General features: G+C 50.7%; 1 pseudogene; it reads right to left on the bottom strand.

The window, feature by feature from the left end:
* Positions 1–740: 740 nt before the first annotated feature.
* LOC146339969 (uncharacterized) lies at positions 741–9,845 on the bottom strand (annotated as a pseudogene).
* Positions 9,846–10,508: the final 663 nt, after the last annotated feature.

Genomic DNA, 10,508 nt, shown 5'->3' with positions numbered 1-10,508 from the left:
GCTGCTTGCTACCCCCAGGGCTGAATGAAGTAGGAGGTAACCCACCAGGTAGCGCTTTGCTTAGAGCCTCCTCAAACCTGGAGGTGTCCTTGATCCTACCAGATCAGAACACAGCTGAGAAGTTACTGCCAGCAAAACGACAACAACCCAGCACATTGGGAAGAGAGGTTCTATCCCAGTCTGCTCCCTTCTGTGCCAGTTTTGTACTTGCAGGGCAGGTCTCCCATAGGGGTACATTCAAAAATGTGAGTCCCATCCCAACCTGCAGTTTGAAATGTTACAGTCCATTCTGCCAGAGTCAGCTGCAGGTTTTTGAGCATACCTCAATGGGCTCTCTTCCTCAGTGAGTCTGCCTTACCACCACCATTGTCACTAACTGCTATTGGGTAGTATCCAATTATAGTTCTACATAGAATAGACCCATTGAAATGAATGGGACTTAAGTTAGTCATGACTAATTTGTCTCATTCATTTCAATGGATCTACAGTATGTAGAACTAACATTGGAAACTACTCATTAGGTAGTGGCATTTGCTGCTGCTCCTTCTCACCACCACTGTCGTCTGGGTCAGAACAAGAGGCAGGCAAACAAGCAAGTTGCAATGGGGAAAAGCAGGGGCAAGTCTAGGGGGGTCTTGTCAGTGGGTCCCTGCTGAGTTGTGGGCCCTTGGCAGGTGCCCCACCATACCTGCCCTTGACTCTGGCCCTGCATTCTTCTACCACTTCAGTGCTCTGTCATCTCATTCTGCTGTATGTGTAGACCAGACATGCTGCTTCTGCGTGATCTGCAAGTGCATGTTTATCTGGGAGATTAAGAAAAAGATGTGTAAATAAACTTCATTCCATGGCTTATTTGATTACATGTTTGGCCTGTCCTATTTGTTTTTCCAAGGGCAAGACCGGCCATCATGAAAGGGTAGGAGATGTTCCTGAGGGAGCAGGACATCCTCTTCTTGAAGTTGACTGTTTACTAGCAGTCTAATCTAGACACTTTGTTTAGCAATTAATGAACATCCCTCATCTGAGAGTCTGGGACTAAAAATTAACACTAGTCAAAGAGATTCATCTAGCTACATCCCAGGCAAAATGCTGATTAGTGTTGTAGTTGCACTTCCTGAGGATGCTCATACACCGTAAGTGCCTTCAAGGAGGAAGAGTACGTTCTCACTTCAGCTCATGAGCAACATGTTTCCATTAGCAGCTGAGATGAGAATAAAGCTTCCAGTATGCCAAGGATGCTTCAGAAATGTGTGAAAATAAATGAAGAAAAAACTCAGAACACACAGAGGTTAAATTGCAGGAAATGCTGAAGTTGAGATTGAGGCTATGGGTTCAACTAAGAGCACAGTGCTAGGTATGTCTACTCAGAAGTAAGTCTAATTACTTTAGCTGAGACTTACTCCTAGCCAAGTAAGCCCTTGGCTGAAGGATAACAGTACAATCCTATGCATATCTACTCAGAAATAAGTCCCACTGAGTTCAACTGGGCTTATTCCTAGGTAAATAAGGACCACAGCCTAAATGTACTATAGGAACATCACACGACACTGAATGAATACTCTATCCACCTTTTGTATACTAAAAGTCTGTCTCTAACATATCAGCAAATCAAATGCTGATATATCATCTTCTTCCTCTCATCCACTCATCTGCCTGGTCGCTATATCTGTTGTCCCGTGTCCTCTACCAGCTAGAAAACCAAGGGCCTAGCAACAGGCTGCCTGAGACAGGAGGAAGTTGGTAACCTGCCTCCAGTACAAAGAACTGGCTGCAGGGCACTTTGTATTATCTGGCTGGCTGGAAGAGGTGGCAGTTGTTACAACCTGCCAGGCAAGCAGGGAGGGTCAAGGATGGTATATCAGCATTCAGTTTGCTACTAAGCTACAGACTGACAATATAAAAAGAGAACCAGTTATTTACAGTTCTGTGAGCTCCCTGTTTGTATTATGTCTGTCATCAGCCTAAAATTTTGCAAAGGTGGTAGGAAGGCTAACCATGTGCAAACACAGGGAGTTGTGTACCACTGGCAAATGGAAGATCAGTTTTGTACAGTAGTAATCCACAAAGAATTTGACACCCCCATCGGTTTCCAATGGGATGCATCTTCCAACAGCATTCAAGACAAAGTGAAGATGTGGGTGAGGCTGTTGCCTTCCATGCCATGACATCCAGTCGATGTCAGCAAGCTTAATGCTGCAGCATTGCCAATATGGCCTTGCTGCATTCAAATGGTGGTGTAACTTCAGGCTTTCTTGGATGAAACTGATTATTTGGATCCATTCCAATCTGGGTTCAGGCCTAGCTTGGGGAAAGAAACAGTCTTGGTCACCTTGGTGGGAACTGGAACTGGACAGAGGGCGTGCAGCCCCATTGGTTCTGTCAGACCTCTCAGCAGCATTTGATGCAACCTATCACTGTATCCTTTTCAGATATTTGACTAATAAGGGACTTGTGTCCTACTCTGACTAGTTGCAGTTCTCTGCTACGCAAAACACAGAGTTGATTACAACAGAGAAGTCCAGCAAGCAAAAGTCAAGCACAGTTTTACTGGGTAAACATGGATTTTCCAGAAAGACATCAGAGGAGTGGCCAAGGTCAAACACACAGGATATCAATCAAGCAGAATCAAAGTCCAGAAGGCAACATCAGGCAGAAGTCCAAAGGTCAGTAACACAGAGGTCCAAACATACATCAAAGTCAGAGAAACGTAATACCAGGCATAAGGAGCTGAAGAAATAGCATTGCTTCCAGAACTGGCTAGGCAGATACTGAATGCTTTTATCACCAGAGCCTGCTGAGCCCTATCCAGGGCTCAGCTGCAGTACATTAGAACTCTCTGGCCAGAGCCCTACTCATGAGGAGTCACTTTCTCCTGATAAGTCCTTCTTTGCAAGTGAGCACTCCTCACGTGAGCCCTACTGATTTGCCTCTTAAGACAACGACACTCTCTGGCACTTGGGGGTCGCTCTGCCTCTGTCTCTGAATTAGAGCTCCCTTCTTCCTGCAGGGATGAACCTGTGGTCCTCTCCCTCAAGGGCCCAGGCTCCCCCAGGTCTGATATGGATGGTTCAATGGCATCATCCATCTCTGGGAACTCTAGCTCCTCAGAGGAGGAGGAGTCCTCCAGCAGGGACATGACAACTTAGGGCATTATTTTATGGCAGTTCCAGTCCTATTTAGGTGGAAGTCCCCAGAAGGTGGCACTTAGGGACTATTGGTTGGCAAAGTGGTCATTGGCTTATGGGGTTCATCAGGGCTTTTCTGTCCCCTATGCTTTTTCTCATCTGTGGGAGGTCATCTGAAATTTAGGGTTGGGTCTCATCACTATGCTAACGATACCCCACACTATGTCTGGGTTCACACAACACACTAACCCACACTCAGTGGTTGAGTGTGAATTGTTTTGAATCATGGGTTCTTTGTTGAACTGTGGATTAGTGTGTTGTCTGAATGCAGCATGTTTTCCACAGGATGGGTTATCATGTAGTCTGAACACAGCCAAGGTGGTTTGTTAGCCATGCAGTGTGGCTTGTTAACCACCCTGAATAACCCAACAACAAAGCATGGGTTCTCAAGGTAACTTCTTTGAGAAAATAAGCCACGTTCCATGCTTAACAAGCCACCCTGGCTGCGTTCGAACAATACACTAATCCATGGTTCAAGAAACAACCCACTGTTCAAAATAACACACTCAGTCACTGAGTGTGGGTTAGTGTGTTGTGTGAACTCTGTGGGCTTGTTTGCATGTCATGGAAACCCATGGTGGTTAGGTAGCCACTCTGAGGAGAGGGTAATGCAAACAACACTCCATACTCTCATCAGACAATCATGGAATGGCTCTCTGCAGTGCAGTTTACTTACCACACCCTCGCTCTGCCTCCCTCCATAGTCCTCCAGGCTGGCCAGCCACACATCCCAACATTCCTTGCCATGGAAAATGGCTCCCGCCATCCCTCACCCACCTGCTACATCAGCAGCAGTGTTTTCATCTATCCATGTTGCGCAAGGGGTGGCTTCTTGCTGCCACGGTCTGCTGTCACCATCTCCAGTCCCTTCTCCATCCATGTCCACCACCCTGATTCTGAAGCTGCAGTCGCACATGGAAAATGTAGCTTGAGGATTGGGGCAACCATGGCCAACTCCATCCTTCCGCTCTCTCCCCGCCGCCCCATTTCAAACTGTTGCACTGATCTGGTATCCCCTTCTTCCCAGTGCTAATCACTCCCCCACAGCTTGTATGCAGAGGCCAAATTCCAAACTTCCTATGCTCCCCCCCAAAAAAACCTCCTCCCTTCCATCGCCATGCTCCTCTAGGAAATCTCCTAGATTTCCTCCCTGTCCTGGGTGTTGTGCTTATGAGCCCCACCCCTTACAGAGGACAGTTCCAAAGTCCTGCCAGGTTGTACTGCTCCTCACACCACACAGATGAAAAGTGGCCATGGGGCCCAGATAGGAAGAAGCCCATGAAGACGTACACACACACACACACACACACACACACACCATACTGGGCCGCCAGCTAGTATCCACTGAAGAAAGGCGCTGCCATGTATGTCAGTGAAAATAATAAAGCAGATGATACACAGCTCCCTCTTCCCATTCCCTCTCCTACATGCACCTCCACTCTCCCCACCGTCAGTCCCAAACCTCTGCCAGCACCCCTGCCACCAGCAATGGAACAGCACAGGATGGGAATAAATGCTTTATTGGTGCATGAAGTGGCTTCTTTGGTGTGTGAAAAACGGGGCTTGCCTAAACTGATTAATACAGTGTATGCAAATGCTAAGGCACTACATGGCATGAGTTTGGGGATGGGGGTGTATGGGAGGGCCACCATGGGACTGGTGGGGCGAGGAAGTGGGAGAGGGAGGTGCAGTCCCATGGCACATGGGGAAGGGGCCTCTGTGGAGGATGGAGGGGAGGGATGCACACAGTTGGGAGTAAGTCCCTTCACCCATGGGAGACAAGTGGGAATGGGCCCAATCCAGTTGGCAATGGCTGTGTGCACCCTTCTCGCCTCAGTCCGAGCAGCATTCACAAGTGATGGTGTGGTGATTCCACATGCACAATATGTAAATAGTAAAGGTTTGTATATATGTATGTATGTATGTATGTATGTATCTGGAATGATTGACAGGTGAGTGTGAGGCGGGGGTCTGGCAGAGTGTGAGCAAGAATGACAGTTTGGCAAGTGGAAGAAAGTGGAGTGGCTGAGTGAGAGTGGAATGCAGTGTGATTGGATGAGAGCTTGTGCAGAAAAAGGTGGGGTGGTTGCTTCTAGACAGTCAGATAAGTCTGGGAGTAAGACAGATTGGGAATAGCTACATAAGTAAGAGACTAGATTGGGAGATAAGAGTGAGAACATCTAGTGAGATAGTCTGTGGGTTAGAGAGTGTGTCAGATAGTGTGAGAGAGGGTGTGAAAGGTTTTGAACATAGAACTAAAACCAGGAGTTATCTTGTGCAATTTATAGTGTTGCCTTATTTTAATCATCATTCCTGATATCCTTTCCTCATCCCAATTTCCAATCCTGTTGTACCAAATAAACCTTCTTTGTTTTCAATTTTAAAATACAGATTCCTTTTTAGTTATTAAGAAGGGTTTCGTGGAATAATGCCCACGTGCTGGGTGCTTGGTCTGTGCTACCAAGAAGGAAGAAAGCAGCTCAAAAAGGGCAGCAATTGAGAGAGTGGTGAAGCATCACAATACACCAACAGAAGGTTGTGGGTGAGAGCCTAAAAGTGGCAGTGTGAGGAGAGACACTGACCAAAGCACCTGACCTGGTGACTAGAAGTTGGATTGTAGTCCTCACAGTTGGGTTGAGGGCCAGGGGGACCAGATGCCATCCCTACCTTTGATGGGCACTGCATCATTGTCTGCCCCTGCCCCTGGGAGATTGTGATGGTCCTGCAGCAACACATCTCCCCTCAACTTGCAGATGTTGTGCAGAATGCAATGGGTAACTGTCATATCTGGCACAATGTGCATCCAGAGGGGTATGCAGGGAGCACTAACACACCTTCAGGTGCCAAAAGGTGTGCTCCACTGGCATTCTTGCACAACTGTGGTAGTAGTTGAAGTTCTTCTGCTTGGCCATCCTGGGAGCATGGAAGGGCACCATCAGCCATGGCTGAAGCAGAAAAGCCTGGTCACCTAGAATCAGGGGTCCCATGGGCAGGCTGCAGACCTTGTGGGGGGGGGGGGCTGGTGAAGAACCAACCTATCACAAGCTTGTCTGCCAAGGGGGAATCCCAGAAGATTGCCATGTCATGGCATCTTCCAGACACCCCTGCATAAATGTCCAGAAATCACACTTTGGCATCTACAAGCACCTGCAGGACCATGCTGTAGTAGCACTTATGGTTGTAGTACTTGTCACCCCTTTTTTGTTGGGGGGGACAGGATGCACATGTGGGAAGAGTCAAGGGCCCATGGGAAGCCCAGGTCATGGAAGCCCTTCATGTTCTTCTCGTCACCAACCTTAATGACATTGGACAGGTACAGCTCATTCAACATGCATATCATCTCTCTGAAGTTCTTGCAGTTGGTGGACTTCCCCACCCCAAATATGGTGCTCAGGGGCAGGTAGCATATGTTGAATACCAGCTTGTACAATGTTAGGGATAGCTGTCACTTTACCCCAATTGTGCGGCATGTGATAGTGTCGCTGCACTGGATCACTGGGCCGATTTCCAAGGCGATGATCTCAGAAGTTCCACAGGACATGCAGAAAGTGCCCCTGAAGTGAATAATAATGCCCTCGCCTCCACAAATCCATCCCCCCAGAACCACAACATTGTTGCCATCCTAGTGGCCAGCCGCAGCCTTGAAGTTGCAGCTGGCAGAAGTAGACTTGTCTGTCTAATCGGGGAAGAAAGACAGAGATAGTGCACAGGAGGAAGCAAAGTAGCTTGCGTGGGGGTGCTACTCAGGGAACACTGTGTGGTAGAGGCACTACTGGGCCAGCCCCTCTCACCTGACCCCTCCTCCTCCCCCATGTCCCTCTCCATCAGGCGATGTCTTGTTCATGTAGCACAGCAGCGAGGAGCAGTATCATCATCTTGTGCTGGTGGTCTCTCCATCACAGGATGGGCGGGGTTGGGGCTGTTGTTGGGATCCCATGGAAAGAGTTGTGGTGTACTGCCTCCGCATGGTAGCATGGGGAGGAAAGGCTGAGGAGGCACATATACAAGGAGGCACCATGTATATTACAGGCCCATGCTGTGCATGCATTGCTCCTTGGATGGCAGCTGTCAGTGATAGTAGGGCTTCTGTCTGGTAGTCCTGGGCAGCTGTGCGATCCACCATAGTGCACCCAGAAACCAGGTCTGTACGTGCACAGAGCTGCAGATTGCCTGAGTGCACACCTGGATGCTCTTGCCCATCGTGTGTATGGATGAAACAGTGAGCAGGCACTCATTGGCCTATCTTCTGTCCTTCTTCTCAGCCATTTCCTTGAATAGGGTGTGGGTGCATTGGCTAGGCATTTCTGTGGCAGCTACCAAGTCACAAGCAACTTGCAGCCTATCGGCTTTGCACTTATTCTGCAGTCAGGCTGCCCAGTGGTAGGGGTGTACGAAACCCCGCTTACCTGGCTCTGCTGGGTTCCACTGGGGAGGAGGTGCTCCGTCCCTCCCCCCGGAATCCTCGCCAGGGGGGGAGGCACGGAGCGCCTCCCCCCTTAATCCTGGCCAGCTGGCTCCGCTCCACGGGGATTCCGCGGAGCCGCCGGCCAGCTCCGCCAGCAGCCGGACATCCGGCCACTGGCTAGCAGGGATGCAAATGGCGGCGGCCATAGCTGCCGCCGTATGCATCCCTGAATTCAGCCATGATAGGCTACATAAAGACTTACGTAGCCTATCACATCTTGGTTAAAAAAAAAAAAAGCATATGCAAATGGCAGCGGCTATGGCCGCCGCCATTTGCGTTCCTTATTTTTGGCCATCTTAGTCTACGTAAATATTACGTAGACTAAGACCAAGATAAGAAAGGGGAACACAAATAGCGTAGCAGACGCTATTTGCGTTCCCCCTTATTTTCGCCGTCTTAGTTTACGTAAATATTTACGTAAACTAAGACGGCCAAAAATAAGGAATGCAAATGGAGGCAGCCGTAGCCGCCGCCATTTGCGTATGCTTTTTTTTTTAACCCAGACATGATAGGCTACGTAAGTCTTTACGTAGCCTATCACAAACGGGGGGGAAAAAAAAACAGACTGCAAATGGTGGTGGCGGCAGCAGCCGGTCGGAAGACCAGCCACCGCCGCCGCCGCCGCTGGAGCCGCCGCCGTCCGGAACATCAGGGGTGTTCCTGTCCGGAACACCCCAAGTAAATCTTGTCCCAGGGGGGATCCGCGGGGGGGCAGGCGGGGGCAGGCCGTTCCGCCACGGAGTTCGGGGGGCCGAATGCACTGGCATTTGGCCTCACCGAGATCCGTGGCAGAATTCTCTGACATCCCTATCCAGTGGGCATTAGTGAACATGGGCTGCTCTTCATCCGGGGCCACATAATCTTCCCCTGGTGGTCTGGGTGGACATTGCCCTCCCAAATGTGTGGCGGGGCAGGTGCAGATGGTTCCTCTGGCTCCTTGTCTTATTCTTCGTTCTCCTGTTCTGGCTGCCTCTGCATGGAGAGCTCACTGCATGGGTGACAGGGAGCTCTTGGGTGCATAGGCTGTGTGGGGAAGGGTGGCAGTTCTGCAAGGGGCAGAAGTGGGCACCTGGCCTCATCTGAGAGAGCTCTGGATGGAGTGTGCACTGTAGTTCCCCCACCCCCATGTCTGGCAGGGGTTTCCCTGTCTGGGTCAGAGACTCCATCTTCCACCAGTCTAAGTCCAGGATGCTGTGTTAGGCCCTCTTCTGCTCCTCTTCTTCGCTCAGCTGTCTCTGTGCCATCACTGCAGAGGCTATTCTTGAACAGCTTGTTCAAGGCCCATGTCCCTGGGGAAAGTGGTAAAGATGGCCTCATGGGTGGCGGTGGCCATGCCCATATGTTGCTGCACCTGTGACCTAGTCTCTGCTTTTGAGGTGCCCTCCCGTGGGTCTCTGCTGAGCACATGGGTGAAGAAGATGGGGCTGCTGGTTCCTGAGTAGGTCGTTGCAGGCAAGCTCATCTCAGATGAGAGGCAAACCAGCCCTGGTGTTGCAGGCAGCCATTAGGACCGGAGTGAGGGGCTGGGGACTCGAAGCAGGGGTAGGGGAGGTGATCCATTAGCTATGCTTTTGATGGGTTCCTTGAGGAATGGCTGGGATGTAGAGAGGGGTCCAGGCTCAAGGAGGAGTTGCAACCAGGCATGGCAACGTGCCTCATGGCCCATTGCTAGAATGGGGGTGGGGGGAGTTGGCTGAGTGGGACTCTGCTTCCCGCAGTATATCCCGGTGTTACGTCCCGGTGGTCACTCAATGTGTGGCAAGGTCATCATACAAGGGCATGGTGTGCGGCTCAGTGCCGCTCCAACTGTTGTGTGTGACTGTCTCCTTGAATTTCTTTTTGAGCCTGTGAAGCTTCTCCTCGCACTGCTGTGGTGTGCATGAGTAGCTGCACTGTTGCATGTGCTGGGAGAACCAGAGGAAGAAGTTTGCATGCTTGACTGTTGAGAATGTCATGGGCCTCAGGGCTCACCCATAGTGTAATGAAGGCACTGCTTCTGCCTTGGTCCACTGCTGTGTCTTGACTCTCTGGAGTTTGTTTCCTGGCTTCTCCCCCTCCTCCAGAGAGGGGCCCCTAGACAGAGTGGGGGTGCTGTGCTGAGACTGGAAGTTTTCTGTAGACAGGTCTGAGGATGGGGAGTAGTCACTGCCACCCACCTCCTGGATATCCATGTCTATGGGTGCAAGGCCTGCCATCGCTCCAGAAGCACATGGGGAATGGCTCCTGATACACCTAGGATGTTTCACTTTCCCCATGTGCCAATGGCTCATGGTGGGAGTTGAGAGTAGGGCGTGCCAGGGACCTGTGGGAAAGTAATGAGGGAAAGGAGGGGTGGAGGCTCAAACTCCCTGGGAATATGCAGGACTGGGATGGATGTTGATGGGCAGGGTCCCCATACTGGGGCTCACCTGCTGCGTTCCTGAGGGCTTGTGTGTCCCCACATTTTTCAAAGTTTGGAGCATCTCACCCCAAAGGGGGTGGGAGCTCTAACCCTGTGGGAATATGCTGGAGAGCAGGGAACTTGGTGGAGGTGATCCGGGGCTCACCTGCTGTGCTCATGGGGGCCTGTGGTGCCTCTCCATTTGAGGGTGGGGGTGGTTTCAGCCAGCGGTGCCACTGCTTGGAAAGTAGCCGGGCAGGAAGGGTTGTTTTCGCTTGCCACTGTGGCTGCAGCTGGTTGTGCCTGGGAGTCAGGCCTGCTCAAGGTCACTCCACTGATAAGAGAGGTGTAAGAGTGAAAGTCACTTTGTCTGCAGAGAGCTTCTCCAAAGGAGCAGGGAGGGCAGAGTTGGGCAGCAAAGGGGGTGATGTGCCAGCGGCCACACATCTGTTGCTAGGCAGATCTTGGGCAAAGAGAT

The sequence above is a fragment of the Heloderma suspectum genome, chromosome 7, assembly GCF_057233095.1.
Source record: "Heloderma suspectum isolate Gila_16-S chromosome 7, 16-S_ref, whole genome shotgun sequence".
NCBI classification, from domain to species: Eukaryota; Metazoa; Chordata; class Lepidosauria; order Squamata; family Helodermatidae; genus Heloderma; species Heloderma suspectum.
Note: the sequence above shows the minus strand (reverse complement) of the source record. Positions and strands in the feature narration are given on the sequence as shown.